The following is an 18227-nucleotide window of genomic DNA, read 5'->3' as shown; positions in this document are numbered from 1 at the left end:
TTTCCTTTTGAAATGTAAAAACATTTTTTTAATGGCAAGGGTTATATATTTATGATTTTTTGTATGGAGGGCAATTCATGAGAAAGGTGACCAAACATCTAAGCTAATGTTCCCAAGGTATCTATTTTGAAATTACATTTTTCATTAGTTGCTTTTTTCCCCCCAAAATAGTTTGAACTGTTTTTCTACTGGAAGATGTAAAATGAGTAAATGAGACTATAATACACACACACAAAATATACTGTAGGCATTCAGTTCCACCTTGACATTTCTGGGAAACCATTCTGTCTTTCATCACACAGGTTGTCTAGCAGCTTTTGCCACTATGAATCAATTAGAAAGAAAGCTGGAAAAAAATTCCCATACCACTTTGTTACTGTTTCTTACTTGAAAAAATTGGGAAACATTTAAAGCACATTTGTCTTGTACTTTATGTCAGTTTGCTTATTTCTAAATGGAAATCATTCACTCTGTCATCATTTAAAGTGATGTATGTTCACTCAGGAAGCATTCTTACCAAAGAATGATTTTCTGTATATGATTGCTACAACTTCTATACTAAAAAGTCAGAAATGCTGCTAACCAGAAATATTTTCCAATGAAATTATACTCTTTAAACAAAATAAAAGCCTACTTTCAGTGAAAATTTAAGATGAGTGCCACTTTGCTGGGATTCAGAGGGTAACAAAGTCGAGAAGTTGTGACCGATCTATTCATCAGTATGAATACAGGAAGATTATTACTGACAATAACTTGAAGTTCTTAGGAAGCTAAATCTTTATAAATGGTATAGAAAATGAGGTCTTACAACTTAATAGTACTGTCTCTAATTTCAAATATGAACCAGGAGAGGATTATGCAAGCAATATATGCTCTATATTCTTCCTTCTTAAAGAAAATAAACAAAGGGTGCTTATACTAATTAATCAAATAATAAAAGTGAAAATGTTTAGAATTTGGTGCAAAATCATTCAGTTTCCATATCTTTCTGCCATTTAACCATTTATTAGTTAATTGTGTTCTGCATAATTTGCCACATTACCTTAATTTACATTCAGTCTCCAAGTTTATGAAACGTTTGTTATGCAGAATGGCTGAAATAAATTGCAGAGAGCTTCAGAATGCAGCCCTTTCTAAATTAGCCACAGTAGAACAATAAGAAAATCAGGTCTATCTGGAAATATTTGCAGGGGAGTTTTAGCATGAAGAAATTCTTTCAAAGTAAAAAGTATTAAAGGCCTTCTTTTCTAATTCTTGCTTCCAAGATGAAGTAATCACAGGTAACCAGCCAGCTTGAAAGCATTGGTTCCATGCTTTTTTTAATATAGTATCAGTTTAAATGGGTTTAGGCCCTCAAGGAAGTGGGAGGCCAGGCAGAGCAGATAGTTAGGAGAGTTGTACAACAAAAAGCTAGATGTTATTCTGTTGAACTTTAGTGCAGCTTCCTCATCTGTCAGCAGAGTAAGCTCAGCTCACTGTATAGGTTAAAAGAGCTGAATGCAGCCAACCTTATTCTTAAATTACTTAATTTAAAGGTGGTGATTCTAAGAAATGCACGTTTAAGAGGAATTCTGTCTTGTTGAGCTGCCAGACAGTAACCCAGAGTTTACACATCTAGGACGACTGGTAGTAATAAAATGAGCTGACGGAAAATCTCAGCACCATAATGTTAATTGATGGAGTTCATGCTGAAATGATGCACAGCTGAAACTCAGAACTGTAGATGTCTACAGAAGAACCATATGGCAAACTCAGGTGTTTCCAGGCACTGATAAATTACTGGGCAGTTCTCCTGGTATTTGCAACCTAGCATTAAGGAAGATAAAGAACTTTGCTCCAGAGAAATGGAAGTCAGCTCTTCTATTACAGCTGGCTTAAAAATTCCTTAAAATCTTTCAGAAGTTGTCTGTTTCCCTCAGACATATTCCTCTTCTTCATAAAAAAACCCCATGCCCTCTGACTGTATTTTTTTTCAGGTTTGAGTGTTGCTGTTTGCTTGCTTATTTTGTAAGGGAAATAAGTTTTGGACCAGCTTGTCTCCATGTGAATTCAAGGGGAAGAGCCCTTATCAAAGTCAAATCCAAATGAATTATAGACAAGGTTTTTTCTAGGTGGGTTTGTTTTGTGGTTTTTTTTGACCTCAGAACAATATAAATATTTCATACAAATTGTTAGTGCTGGAAAAGGGAGGAGGAAAAGGTCAAGGTGCATTTGTCCTATAGGAAGGAAAAAGATAGCAAAGTATCTCAGCAGCAGCTCTTCTGTGAAATAAGGGAGATGAAGGGAGAGTTACTCTCACAATTAAACTAATGCTAATTAAGCTCCCTATCTAGCATGAGAGGAAAAGCCTTTTATTCAGTCAGGATTTTATCATTACTGATAGTCATACAAATCATAAGATAAAGCCTACTCTCTAGTAGAAACGATTTGTAACTGACATAGGCATATCAGGTAAACTTAGCAAAGCAGACAAGAAATTCTGGCAAAAAATACTTCTTGAAAGTTGTATCTGAAAAAGCATCTAGGACTACTATTTTTTTTTACTTTTTTATTTATTTAATTTTTTTTCTCGGGGGTGTTTTTTGGTTGTATGGTGACATAACTGCAGTATCATAACTTTACCTGGTTGTCAGGCTTTACCTGGTCATCATCCATTTATGAAATTTAAAGAACCTCTTAGAGCTCATTCCCTAAGTTACTTTGGTAACCAGATATGAAAAGAGAAAATAAGATGCCTTGAAAAACTTATTAAAAGAGGATTTCCATTTTGTAAGAAATTATCTCAATTTTTCTCAGAACATTATATTTGCTCAGAACTAAGAAAAAAATGAAAAATTTCTGGATCTCTTGGGACCTGCCTTGGGTCCAGATAAGGGATCCTGTGAACCTTACTTCCTTTACTTCCATTCAGATAAATTAATAAAATTAAAAATGCTGCAGGAATATAGTTCTGGCCATTGATGCAATCAATGAACATGAAGTCAAGTGCCACCTGGAATAAGTCAGGACTGCAACCCCCAGGTACCAGGGAACTGCTTTGACTAGCATTCAGAAAAACTTTAAGTGCCTGTGTGTTTTGAGTCTGTGTTCTCCTAAGCTAAACCCTCAAAATTTAATTTCACTTCTCAGGAGGCTGAACTGCAAGTGCACAAAGTAATTAACCATTAGCAACTGATGTATGTTATAGTGCTGGAGAGGAAACTGCTGAGAGTATAGAACAATTATCTCCTGCTAGTAAAGCTCTGAGGAGCTTTTATCTGCTTATTAAATATAAGTTATAGAAGGTAAGAAGGACAAATCAAAGAAGGCAAATGCCTGAAATCCATGCACCTGATGAGCATAACAATGAAGTGAATATAGAGGCTCTGATGTAGACCTGTGTAGGAGATTTCTTACTATAATTGTGTGGTGTTTCCTGCTGTGAAGTTACAGAAAATAGTAAGGAGCCTCCTATTGAAAATTGTCACCAGAGTTGTCTTTGAATTAATTTTTTTGTGTGTAAGGCAGGAGTAGAAAAGAGATAATTTTATCAATGCAATATAGACTAAACCAATCCTGTTTCCTGTGAAGCTCAGGAATGAATTCCAAAAGTGCAGGAATAAACATGGCAGCAGTAAAAAAACTTTTTAAAAATTTGCCTCTATTAATCAGATTTAAGACTCCAGCATTACAGATACAACATACACTTTTAAATAGTAAATAAGCAGAAACTCTAAAAACTCTAAAAAGCCACAGCTTTCAGAGTAAAAGTAAAAGATGACCTTAATCTCTGATGTTAAAAATAGTTTTTCTGAGCACCATAGAGCATGTTGGGGAAATTTATTCCTGCTTCATTCCATAATAACACAAGTAGTTTTCTGGACAGAGACACTAGAATCTTTCCCCTGGAAAGGTGGAGTAGCTAATGCTTTAGTGGGAGCTTTTCCAGCAGAAATTTTAGCTGAGTTTAGAAAACATACTCAGACAACCTTCATTCTAACAGAAGAGTATTTGCATTGCCTCTTCTTCCTTTCTGCTTATAGTCTATGTTCTGCTTGGCTTTGCTGTTCTCAACACTTACAAGTGGTACTCATATTGAAAACAAAACAAAATCAGAAAGCAGCTGGGTCTTGGCTCCTAAATTTTTGCATGTGTGTTCTGATAAGTTTTATGCTATTGATTGCATACGTATTTTAATTATCTAATGACCTAAGGCACACTGAAACTGCTGAGTACTTCATAACTAGAAATGCATGCAGAAGCTAGAATCTACACCCAAAAAGGGACAGCTAGTGAGGCTCTGACATTCCCTCTTCTGCCCAGATGTACTGACTTTTCCATTCCTCTGGAGTTTTCTTAGAGGAACTATCTAGTTCCCCTAGGTGTTTTGTAAAAGAATACATTTTGAAAACAGTAATTGCATTGCCAATGTGGATTTTGCAGCACACTCCTCTACTGAAAACCATTTATACTCAGAACATCTGAACTAATTAAGGTGTCCCTGTATATCATCATTTGGAAAATCTTGTCTTTGAAATCGCTCTGTATCCAACTTTTAAGACTCTATGAGAAAAGGATGGCAACAAAAAATTACTTGTACTAACAATTGTAAGACTATCAGAAGGTGAGGTTAGAATTTCTCTAAGGAATCCTAAGCAAAAGACTCATTTAACAACAGAATCATTTAACAATAACTTAAAACACTGATGGCTCGCTAACATAGTTTTTTCAGTATTTTCCTCCTGCACCCCAAATACATACATTAGACACTGTAATTGCAACCAGGAGAAGAAGCCCAGTTTTAATATGGAAGATGAAATATAATCCCAGGTTCACATTACAGTGCCTCATGCCCAACCTTACTATGGTTAACAGCTAGACAGAATACAAAGTCTCAACCTCATTCTATATGTACTGATTCTAAAGGAGCCCAAGAAACTGAATTTTCAAGGTGAAGCTTTCACTCATAATGAAAGGTATGCTTCTAATGTACCACGTTTTAGTAATAACATCCCTTTTAAAGAGACACCTTTAAAGTTACACAAATATAAAGGTGTCTTCCACACCACTGAATACCCATTAATTACTGTCTCGGACACTGAAGGCAAACTGACATTGTCTTTTGGAAATCAAGGTGTGGTCAGGTGGAGATCACAGCTGTGAAACAGTACTAAGGAAGAAGATCTGAAGTTAGATGAGGTTTCCAGAAAACTTTGGATAAACTTCTCTATTGGTTGCATCTTAAATGTAAACTATTGCAATGAGTGTAACTGAAATGACACTGCACATACTGTGATATGATGTAGTAAAATTATTATTGCAGATTTATCATTCATAAGAGTATGGGATTGGTAAGGAATCGTCAACTGCAATAGGCTGCATTTCTTCAGGGGGGTCAGTTTTAGGCAGAAATTTAGTCCTCATTTACGTTGATGGCAAAATTTCAATGGACTTCTAGTCACTGGATTTTACTCATAATACTTACTTGAAGTCCCTCATTACTGTTTGGGTTCCTTATCAAATACATTGAATGGCTGGAATAAGCATAAAATTAGAGGAAGTACCATTTAATACAATAATCTTTATTTCTGTCCAGGAGATTGTATAACGTGTGTATATGGCAACATGCGTGTGTGTGCTGGGAGGCCAGCTTCCCTGTATGATACACCACTGGGATGAGGTGATGTACAGCCCAAAGCATGGGTTTATACCTATCCTTTTGATGTGGGATGTGTAGAAGGACAGGAGATCTGCAGGTAGTACGGCATGCAAAAATATAGCATGCAAAGCTATCCTGTACTAACCAAGTAAGTTTATCTAGCAGCACTACTAATTGTTCCTCACTCTATAATAGAGAAGTAATATGCCTTTCCTTTATGGTGGGGCAGTTACCAGGGAGGAGGTGTTTCCTCTGGTCCTTGTTTGGCAACCTGTTCTACATGGCACACTGCCATGGCACCAGAGCAGACTCTGCATGTCTAGCATATTCCTCTTTCTGTGTGGGTGGCCATGAGGTTGTAGAGAGCAACAAGAGCAAAACTACCAGGATCAGGAAGGCGGAAATTGTAACTGAATCACTTCCTCCGCAAAGGAATATGCTGTCCCTTGCCCTGTAAATTTTACAGTCTTCCTTCATCTCTTAAGGAAGAACACTGTAGTGAAAGGTTCTTCATATTGCTTTCTTTTGGGCCAGCTGCTTAATAAGTCTAGTCGGGTCCCTGAGGTGTGCCCATGATGTGTGTGAAGTGTAAGAAATTCCCCTTTGTTTATCATTTCTTACTTAACATCAGTTAAGTAAGAAACACATGTATATAACCTGAAGCACAAAGAATATCAGCTTTCTCCCATTAGGAAACTTAATACAAAGTTGATGTTTTTGTTTTTGGAGCTTTTTCTTGCTATAAATTTTTTGAGAGTAAACATTCAGAAGTGACTAAATTTATTAAGAAGCTTGCAAATACTTCATAATGGTAATGCTGTGCTGAAGAAAATGAGGATGCACCTATTCCTTGGGATCTTAACTTATATTTAACTGACCTTGAGATCTTTGGCTGGAGAATCTTAGCAATATAGTTTTCTCAGGTGCTGAATAACCACTGCTTTTACTGACTTCAAGTAACATTATCTTTATGAACATAAAGAGCTTACTCTTGACTATATGGTTTATTGCTCCATTTTCCTGTACTGTAGCTGAGCTGAATTAAAAACAGAGTGGAAGGGAAAAGGTTCTCTTCTAGAGAAGGCTGAATATCATTTTGTCTCCAAGAAACTGGGCAGCATAATGGATTTTACCATTGCTGTTTAAAAATTATTGAGAAAGAACAAGAAGTGTGGATTTTGAGGGAAAGGAATAAAAGCTCAGTGTTGAATTAGAAAATAAAGAAGAAAAACCTTCATTTTTTTCTCCTTCAAAAAAATTTCTCCAGTCACAACATAAGTAACCCCCAGCTGATAAATTCAGTGCTGGTTAAGGGATGTATATTTTGGGACCCTTTCCCCCCCCCCCCACCCTGTATTATTAAACCTGAGAACTACCGAGGAATGGAAATTATTTTTCTGAGTTAGAGATTAGAATTGGATCTACAGGCATTTGTGTTCTACAGTAGCAAGATTAAAGGTTTATTGGATTACATAAAAAATAAAATTGAATCACATTTTTTAACTCTGTTGCTCTTCTGTAACAGAATCCTGACATACATAGTGTGTACTTTGTTCTCTTTAATCATGATGCTTTATGTAACCGTGAATTGATTCAGTGGTGCTTTTTTGTGTTTTATTTTCCAAATCAACATTGGGAATTTAAAAAAAAAAATATAAGACAAAAAAATTGATCTAAAATAACATGTAACCTACACTCAGCCAACATTTACCTTGGGAATTGCAAAACTAGTTATTTTTTGTGTTTAGTCTCATCTTATTGTGCACTTGATTTCACCGTGGTCTATACAGCACCTGCCACAGTAGAGCAAATGCTAATTAGATCCATTAGGTGCTAATATCCAACAAATAACTAATAGTTGTATCACAAATCTGTAAGAAAAAGTATTTCTGAACAGATGGTCTGAAGACTAGGATTAAAATACACCAAAAGGGTTTACATATCTCTGTATAATCATCCAAACTTCTGCATTATGATTTTTCCAATGAAACAAGTACATTTTTTTGAGGTTTCCCTATCATCATCAGTAATTTGCTTTTGCAAACTTGCACATACTAATAAATTAGTAATAAAAAAGGCCTTGCTTCTGTTCTTATTGACATTAGTTAGAGTTTGGTGTTGACTTGAAAATGGTCATTACTGGATGCAGAAATGTGATAATAGAATGTGCAAGGGGCTGAAGTTTTGACTTGGAATTTTGTTAGAATGCTCAGTAATTTTAATTATTCACTTTTTCCTTAATCTAGCTTGCTGGGAGGTTGGACTAGGTGATCTTTTGAGGTCCTTTCCAACCTCTAAGATTCTGTGATTCTGTTAAATAATTCAGTGTTTCATGGGACAGATTCTCATCTTACCTTGTTTTACAATAGAATAACTTCATTGTCTGGAATAATATTGCAATCTTGATCTTTATTTGGGAGACTGATTAGATGATTTGTGCAAGTAAGATTAAGCTAGAAAAATAATCAAAATTATCAGTAAATTTTAAGAACATAATGAATTAAAAGAGAAAGCAGAATAAACATTTATTTATAGTATTCTCATAGAAAGTGTATTTTCTGCATCAAAACATTGAAGTCGAGGAGAGTCCTAGGCAAAAGCACTTGTGCAAGTGAAATCAATATGTGCCTTGGTAATTAAGAAATTAAATTTATAAAGCTCTATCTCCATATTGTTCCCTTTTCCACTTTGTTGGACGTTATTAGATGATCTGTGGCTCAGATCCTGACAATGTAGATGTCAATGTCAGAAATGCACTGACTTCCTGAGTGCCACAATTTTTATTAGCATAGTTATATTTTCAAGATTTGTCTTATATGCATGTTAAACTTCAGAGCCTGCTGGTTTCTCTTAAGTTAAGAAACTTAAGAATGTTCTCTATTATGTTTAATGTTGTCACAGAAAAGTACACTACCCTTTCCAGTCTCTCATATCAAACTCTATGCACTGTTTTGTCCCAGTGTAGATGACGTTTTCAAACAACTTTATCATACTTTATCTTTCACATCCCTTTTCTTCCTCTCCTGTGTGCTTCTCCTTCCTTCTGTTCATCACCTTGATTCCTTCTCACTTCCTTTTGGTTTTGGTTCATTTGTTTCTATTTTTCCTTTTGACTGTGGAAAATTCTTTACTGGAGGAAAGGCCAAAGGTGAAGACATTTCTCAGTGACTCTCCAAAATCAGTATCTTTCCCTTTATTGAAGATTTTCCCTCCTCTCCTCCTACAGTTCTGGGAATGATCAGCTGAGGTAGTTACTGCCTTGTATCTAAAGACCAGAAGACCACAGGCAAGATGCTGGGCTACATGCCCTACCAGCTGGTGCTTGATGCTGAGGAACTTCAACTCTTTTTTGCATCTCTTAACCATTGCATTTTGCCTATCAAATACTATGACAAAACCTACTTATCTGACATTCAAAATCAGCTTTATTGATAAAGACAAAAACTCTTTACCTTTTTAAAGAAACAGTAAAATACAATTGATTATTTCAATACAGTGACTGTAAAAATTGTAACTCTCCAGATAAAGATACATCTACTTAGAGCAATTACCATACAACAGTAAACCATTGCAGCTGTTATAAAACCACCAACTGTTACTCAATATACTATAAAATTCAAAATCCAATTGAAAGTGCTAGTTTAGCATAATTCCTAAAAATCGTCATTCTTTAATATTGTGAAATGAATGGGTGCTTTGTGGAGCTATTACTTGTTACTGACAAGCAATAACCACTGGAATGAGACTCTAATTATCAGTAGCCATTAATCATATTTACTGTCGTCTGTGATGTCAAAAAAAAAAATCAATAATATTCTAAACTGCAAAAGGGAATTTATGCCTCATGTTTTAACTTACTAGATAGAAATCAGATGGTCCTTTGGTGGGCTAAGCAAGGAATTACCACAGGCTGTTTTCATGCAGTCTTCTATTTTCCATTTTAAAAAAAGCTCTCCCACTTCATTCCATTTCAATGAAGCCTTTAGATACCTTGCAGGTTTATTTCTATACAGTTATGTACAATTTATAACATATTTTTGTTGCTAGCTTGATGTCCCTGCAGTCACATGGCTTTAAAAATAAGAAATCATAGCAATCATCTGATCATATAGAGCACTAGTCTATTCCAGCAAAGCACTTAATGTTACTTCTAAGGTGCAGGCTTGAGCAGGAGATGAAGTGTCCTTGGAGAGTGTAAATAAGGGTAGCAGTGTCTTCATTGTGGTACCTGAACATTCAGATAAAGTTAACTCATTCAGAACATGTTGTTCTACACTTGTAATCTTATTCATTTTTTCAGATTCTGTTGTTTGCTTCAAATAAGTGGTTTTGTTTTGTTTTTGAAACTACACAGTATATAAAAAATATAATTGTAAATCTTTGGGAACAAAAGGATAGGAAGCATTCAGTACTTTTCTAGTGACTGGATTGGCCAAACTTGCAATGTAGGCACTGCAGTTAAAATGCCATGCTTGCAAAACAGGATCTACTTACGGTACCCCTGAAAATTCCTGATATTACAAGTAACTGTTAAACCACTAAGTGAGGGCATCATTGTCCTTACTCTCAAATGATACTGAGGTTTCTTCTGAACTACAGCAAATACAGTTCATCCTGGGTGAGACTTTGCCAGTCATTTACCTTGAGAGTCTGTCAGCTTTGGATGACATAAAAATATTCAGAATAGCATGGAAGCACCAGTCTATAATCTGCTGTGGATAATTTCATTTAGAAAAAGCAGTGATATCCTAAATATTTTGTCAACTATGCTGTATTGTTCACGTATGGTTTAATCAACTTTTCATAATCCTTCAAAGATACAAGTACTCTAACATGAATCAACAGAGCAGGAATAACATCTGTTCATAATATACTGCAAATATCAGCAGAGCATCTTTCTAGAAGAAGCATATGAGAATTGCCAGTTGCATACGTATCACAAGAAGCCTTAAAATAGATAAAGAAATGTTAACTCCTCTAAAATACTCCTTCAAAGCACAGGGCAGTTCCTTGTTTTTCAAGTATAGATGTATTTATAAACTGGAGTATATTACTGCATCTGGAAATGAAAGTTAGAAGTTGACCATACTAATAATTTTATTCTTCCAGTTTATATAAACAGTGTTCCAAATTTTTAAATACTGTGTTTCCACTAAAACTGGAATGTGTAGCTGACTGTTTGGTTTTATAATGCACGATGTACTACTGAAACAGGTATTTTAAAGATTCTGACTTCTCTGAAATGTTCTTTAGATATTATCACTGTTCACTCCTTGGTTATTTAAAAACTGTTGTTAGATAAAACTACTTCTGCTTTTCCTGCTAAATGTAATTTAATGTTCTTTCTCTGAAGCATAGCACATTTTTGGCCTATCTGCATTTTCTTAAACCAGTTGAAGACTTCGAAAGTATACACATGTAATATAATCAATATTTTACTGCAATACTGTCATCATAAATAAATAAAGGTATCTCCCTAAATGAATTGAACTAGCAGAAAAAACTTTCTCTGTCATGGGAAAACTTTGGAACATGATTTTTTTCCTTGAGTTCAACTCCTAAGCTTTCCATTTATTATTTTTTCTATGTTTTTGTGAGCTGTTCCATGTGAAACTTGAATAGTTTGTACATGTATTAAAACATTTTAGTAGTAAAAATTACGATGTTATGGTAAGTTTTTAGGTTGAAGAATTCATACTGGCATTCCACTTCTAATATTTAATTAAATATTTTAATATTTTCAGAAGAAATTACTAAGTATTTTTAAAAAGTTATTTTTGCATTACCATTTTAAAACTACTGCACTGAAAAGTTATCATGAAATAATGCATTCATTTATGTTTCTTGTCAAGATAACAGAGTTTATCACAATAACAGAAATCAAAGTATTTAAAATGTAGTTGTAAATTCTTAATTTATTATTGTAAGGTAAACAATTCTGTCAAATTCTGTCAAATATTTGATATCTTTTATTAGTATGTGTCTTGAGTTGGTGTTAACATTAGCTGAGGAATGGAAATTAATACAGTAATTGCAGTTCAGCCCCTCTTGCCATCTCTGGGCTGCAAATATTTATAAAGGTAAAGCAGTGCAATGTCAAACCTTGAGACTGTTAAACCATATGCAGTGGGTTGAGCTAGTGAGTGCAAGGAAGGTGAATCTTACAGGGGCCATACAGCCATGATCCTCTGTTCATTTTACTGTGAGGTTTTGTTACCTTAAAATGACATTGAGTTACCTGGGTGACTTATTTAAAAAAAAAAAAAAAAAAAAAAAAAAGTTATCTTCCTAATAGCCAGTAAAAACTGAAAGGAAAGCAAAATGCATAACTTAAAATAGGAAACATTAAGAGTTACTAGAATTTGCCTGATTTATTCCTGCTAAAGATCTGGCTAAAGGGAACAATCTACTTTTTGGCTGCTCAAAGTACGGACAATAGCTTTGAAGATCTCATCTGAAGTATTGCACAATTAGCATGAATAATTTTAAAATATTCTGTTCCAAGCAGATCTTGAAATGCCTTATAATGGACTGTGGTGTCTAGAGCCAAACTCTATTCCAAAAACCGGCAAGCCTGTACATTTCTACTTTTTGGTATCATAGAATTTGTCATTTAAATAGTGACTGAATAATAGCTACCAAGCAATCACCTGGCCTCATTAGATTTTATTTCAGAGTCAGACCACACTTCCAAAGATGGCACTGCTGGGTAGGAGAGGTCAAGCTCAATTTACTGGCATGGGTAGAATTTATTTTGCAGGCAAATACTGCCGCATGAAATACAATGTATTTTCTCATTGCACCTGCTTTCCTGAAATCTTGCTTAAGTTTTGGCCATGTTAGTTACAATATGCTTATGAAATCTCATATATTATAGAAGGAAAGCTTTCTTAAATTTGGAAATGTTGTTTGTTTTGGAACTTCTTAGATCCTTCAAGCCACTCATCCATCCTGATACTGAATTGACACAATTGTTTTCAGCAAATACTTCCCCTGGCCTTATTGTTCTAATCGTTGATGATTTTATTATAGCTGTGCATATGAACTCTCATTTTTAGAGACTACTGATTTAATTTTTCTCCAGCCTGCTCCATACAAAACTGTATTTTTTATGTGAAACAGTATTAGGGTACTGTGTGTAGCAGTGCACATTGCAAGTGCTCACTTTAGAGTCAACCTGCTTTGAGATTATCTGTAGGGTTTTTACGGATGGTGGCTGGCAATTTCTTCTTGCTTAAATATTCCTGATAGGACTTTTGTTATTTTTCAGTTGGAGAGCAGTACAGCACACATTTGACTCTTGTATTTAGTTCCATCTCCAATTTGGTTACAGACCTTATTGCTATAATTAAGAATCATACAATTTGTTCTTACTATTCTATAGACCTTGAGTGTGTTCTGTTCTCCTTTCACTCTTAGCGCAATCCCCAAGGTAATATAAAATAATAACATGCCATATGGCAAATGGAATCAGCTGTAACACCACAAAGTGTCTTTTATCGTCCAGCTTTTACAATATGATGTTCCTGAGTTTGTAACTGATGAATATTGCATGTCCTAGAGAAACTCTAGCTGTGTCATCCTCCTTTGCCCATTAGAGGCATCCATACTGATACTCTGAGCCTTTTTTTAACAGGAATGCAGCAGCTGTCATTGTGGTCATCTTGCCAAGCTACAAAAAGTTTAGCATGAACACAGTATTGTGTTATCATGAATTGTGCAACATAGTGTTGATATGCTGTAACTCTAATAATGAGTTTTATGTAGTTGGGAAGTTTTACTGGGGATTTTTTTTTTTATTTGTTTTTAATTTCTGGGAATTCATAGAATGTGTTATATCAGTAGTGAAAGTCCATATGATTGGAGTCAGGCACCTGAAACATGCTGTCCAGAAGCATTAGATGATGTACTGTGAAAGTTAAACATAACACAGGCATTTTATAGAAGGGTTAAAGCACTTCTACAAGCCCGAACTCTAAAGGGAATTCTATTTTGTGGATAATTGTAACTGGATGTGATAAGCTGATGATGTTACTCAGGAACATCAGAAACCCTGTAAGTAACTATTTCTTAATAGTTGATGCCAGCACCATGTTAGCTTTAGTTTTGTGAGTGGGAGAGGTAGGTAAGCAGATAGATAGCATAAAGTTGGATATATAATGTTTAGTTATGAGTTTTTCTTTCCATCTTATGCTTGTCACAAAAATGTAATTTCAGTCTACTCTTAAAGTATGTATACCTAAGAAGTTAAGAGAATGCTTCTGTCATGAACAGTCGCATTTCGGCTGTAGAGAATGTACTGTCTCCACCACATTTACTGCTCACACCATGTCACTACACGTGGTATCAGCAACTTTTCTCCAAAGTAGGGGAGCAGAGGAGCAAAGGATGAATTGTTGCTCACTGTTCCTTCAGCTTTGCTCCTTGGTAAATATATTTTTACTCCTCTCTAGTCACGCTTAGGAAATAGAAGTGAGAAGAAGCTCTAAATCATTTTTCCACCTGACACCAGTATAAGAAGGAAGAGGTAGGTCATAACATGTTGCTTTTCTGCAGTGTGCATGTAATGCCCCAAGAGATCAGCACTAGAACAGGATAATGTAAGGTTTGAGAACTCTGAACTGATGTGTTGAGAAAGAACAGTAACACATACAGCACCACTCTTTTACTCCTTTGTAAAATATTACTTGTTTGGTTTTCTGTAGGTAATAGTAAAAATGTTTCATGTAAATAAAACAAAATGAAATACAGAAAATTGATTTTATGAAAAGAAATGTCAAATAGCAGTTAAATAAATATTTTCATTGAGGTTAATGTCAATTTTGCTCAAAAAGCACATTCATCGTGTGAGTAAGTGGGGGGTGTGTGTACATATGTTCATAGGCACATATAGCAGTAATTCTCAGAAACACTAGGAAGGGCAAGATAAGCATAAACTATTTGGTACAATTCTCTGTACGGTTTACACTTTATACAGAATCACCTGAATTCCTTACCTGATTTTTTAGAAACTGCTTTGTTTTTTTGTCCGTAATTTTTCTTTCTTGCTTGTCTGCGTCGTATCTACTGATGTTCTCCGTGTGCTTGCCTCCTTGTCCCATATGAAACCAGTGTGGACTGTATATTGATAAACCTGCATTAAGAAATATCTGTGAGTTACATATGGGTAAGTGGAGCACTTTAGTTAATTACTGTTCTTTCTGTCTTCCATAAAAACAGAGATAGAACAGTGAGAGACTGGAAGTCAAGTTCTGATGCAATAGGTTTGCTCACGTGAATACGACCATATTTATATATTGCTAACCACTTCAACCCACTGACAAAATATTTCATTTTTGCTTTTCTGAAAAAATATGTGACAACATGAACACGTAGAAATAATATAAATGTCTTGCAACACAGAACATGGCCTTCTGAGAAGCAGAAGCTACTAGTGTTTGGCAAGTCCTTTGGAAGCCCAAGCAACACCTTTACAGTAAATAGTCATATTTAGAAGTACCACAGTCTAGTTTAATTGCACCATTTATCCATTTTCTTTTAGGCCTGATCTTGAGGTTTACAACAAGGTGCCTAAGACACCTCTGCAGGGTTCAGTCATTTTCACAGAATTCTGATCAGGTTTGCAAGAATTATCCTTATATTGTAAGTGGCAGTTTTTCTAAATTGCAATCTAAAGGTTAGTGTGTTTCCTTCTATGTTTTATAACCCTATGGTGTTTCTTTTTACCAGAACTTCACCAGAACTACCCCGGCTTTTTCCTAATTCCTAACAATCCCTCCTCCATCCCTTTTGCCTCTTTTCCCCACCTTTGCTTCTGAATAATCATGCCTTCAGGCAATAATTTATAAATTAGAATTGTGTTGTCCTTTTCTGTGAACTTAACTGTTCCAAATGTTCTCATTTATAATCCCCTGACTTCCTTAACTAAGTTATAAACACCTGTATGGGGAATTTAATCACAATTATTTGAAATTGCATATTTTTGGCATATAAGCTGGTAGGAAAAATAATCAAAATTTGGGAATATACAATGATGCCAGGGAATTTTTAATTGAATTAAACTGTAGATTCTTGGCACATCTTTTCTAAAATTAAAACATGTCTTTAAAATAACTCCTGCTTTCTTGAGAAGGACAACAGCAGTATTGGTTGCCCCTTTCCAAGTAAGATTTATGTCAGAATGAAGACAAATAAATGCATAACATGGCTTCCTTTAAATGAGAAAAATAGCTCTATCCTTTAATTCATAGAGTTCTTGAGTGTTCCATCTCAAAGACTGCATGAGCCTGTCTGCCACTGAGCCTGGAGTGACAGCCTTCTGTGGCTCAGAGACATGCAATTATAGTACGATGGACAAAGCCCTGAATCAAAGATGAACTTAGCCTAAAAATAGCAGAATTTTTCTTATTGTTTTCCTTTGTCTCACAGCCAAAAAGCTTTACATATAATAAACACAGTCATCAAAATTCACTTATGACAAGTAACACTTAGCTTGTACATCATTCATTGCAGAGTTCACATCTTCATATACTGCAACATGTAATATTTGTTTTCTTAGAACATGCCACGTTTTATTAAGGTGTCCAGCTTTCCACAGGGAGGATATTAAATGAAAAGCATTCTTATTTGCCAAAAAATTCATGCCATACACCAAATACCATGTTTTCAGTGATTAGTTAGCAGGAACCATCTGTCGTGTCCCCACCCCCACAATGCTGAGGAAGAGAGAGACTGAAGTTGAGAAGTGTATTTACTTTTGACAACAAAACCAGCTGTTGCCTTTACTTCTAGCTGTAAGGCAAACATGCTGGAAAAAGTAACTATCTATTGTGATTCTAGTGCACTGGGACCAACTATGACTGTTGGCGACAGCAAACATCTTAAAATCTGGAGTACTATTGCTTTATGGCTTATGTCAGGAGGGGATGTACAACTACAGCTCATGCTGGGAGCTGGAACCAAGAAGCAGAAACTTCCGGCTGGAGAAGTATTAGGATGAGTTCAAGAACATCATCCCCCTTCTCCTGCCTTCATTTTGGTAGAATACTATATTGGAAAAGAGAACTGTGTTTCTTTTGAAATTAATTTTGAAATTAAGCACAGCAGGTAGAAGCATCCGGCATAGATTAAAAAAGATAATTGTGTATTCATATGCTGAAACCTCTTCCAGTGCTGACAGCTAACTATTCCAAGTAGAAAAGATGCATGCTCTGCTGTATTTCATTCCTTGCCAATTCCCCTCTTAAAACTCTGGCACCATATTTTGCGGGCTTTGTACTCTAATCTCTGTTATTCTTACCATCATCCATCAGATTAAGATAGATATTTACAGAGCCAAATAATTTTGACTTTAAATAGGATTGACACAAATGTGTATATTTCTAAATTTTTTTGAGAAAGGGTAAAAGGGGTATTTCTTCACTAAAATAACTTTATTCCCTTTTTACCTTCTTTCATGTTGTATGAGGAGAGTGCTGTGCTGTGGTGTGAACATACCTAGAGCGTATTTCAGGAGCAAAATAAAAACATTGGCAGCAAAGGACACTCTATGCAAATGCTTTTCCTGAGAGATTGCTCTTCCTCCCTGATGATTTTGGCAAGACATAATAACTTGGGAATATAAGTGGAGTGCCCTGCCCTTCAGCTCTGTTCTCTAGGGCACTTAGGTCCCCTGGCAAATAGGTTTATGACAAAATAAAAGGCTCATCTATGTGGGACCGTCTTTTAAAATATGTTCAATATATCATTGTAGAATATAGTGGAGATAAAACACTGCTACAGAAGACATACTTTTAAGAAGAGAAAACAGACCAACATGCCTAACTCTATAGCACTCATTTTCCTTTTAAAGCCTGCCTGTCAGTCCTGTTATCCTTGTCTAGAACATAATTTACAATAAGTTTCCGCTTCAGCTGGTTTCCATGGTAACTTGGTTCTGTTTTCAAACCTTTACATAAAAATGGCTTGGTTAAAATGATAATGAGCTGGAGTGCTTGCCCATACCTGAACTATACCTTTTCTATTTCTCAAAAAAAAGATCAGATAGGGGTGTCACTTGGTCTGCTCTGGTTCCTTTAGCATCTACAACACTGTCTCACTACCCAAGTTAGATGCATAGGGCTCAGGGTACTGACTAGTGTTTACACATTACATGCTGTGAAGTAAAGCATGTTAGGGTGTGGGAGTCTTGAGTTCATGGGGGAAGGATTCCTCTGTGTGTACAGTACATACAGTGGGGCCGAAAGCTTCAAGGACCATAGGATCTTTAAAAAAATTAATGAGAACAGGCACTGTCTCTCTCTATAAAATGCTTTTCACAAAGATAGGAAAAAAAATTCCCTTCAGGCCAGATCAAGGGGAAAGAAAAGTTCAGGAAAAACAATGAAAGTTTTAATTTATTCTAAGAATCTTGTGATACTGTCCAGCAGTGTGGATATGTATGTTTTATCTGACCTTTACTCATCCATTATCCTAGTTTCATGCTCATCTCTTGCGCTTATGATGTCTGATTTTCTTTCACAGTGTTACTTCATCTTTGACAGTCTTTCTCATAGTACTTTATATTTTCTCAGATCTCATCTAGGAAAAA

At 35.4% G+C, this 18227-nt stretch overlaps 1 protein-coding gene across 9 annotated transcripts in view; it reads right to left on the bottom strand.

The window, feature by feature from the left end:
- B3GALT1 (beta-1,3-galactosyltransferase 1) overlaps window positions 1-18227 on the bottom strand; it is a 233758-nt gene that overhangs the window by 135501 nt on the left and 80030 nt on the right. For all 9 annotated transcript variants that reach the window (XR_007889966.1, XR_007889969.1, XR_007889967.1 and 6 more), the window contains exon 2: window positions 14635-14771. The gene's annotated coding sequence lies outside the window, so the exon portion shown is untranslated. The remainder of the gene's footprint in view (window positions 1-14634; window positions 14772-18227) is intronic.

The sequence above is a fragment of the Apus apus genome, chromosome 6, assembly GCF_020740795.1.
Source record: "Apus apus isolate bApuApu2 chromosome 6, bApuApu2.pri.cur, whole genome shotgun sequence".
Classification (NCBI taxonomy): Eukaryota; Metazoa; Chordata; class Aves; order Apodiformes; family Apodidae; genus Apus; species Apus apus.
Note: the sequence above shows the minus strand (reverse complement) of the source record. Positions and strands in the feature narration are given on the sequence as shown.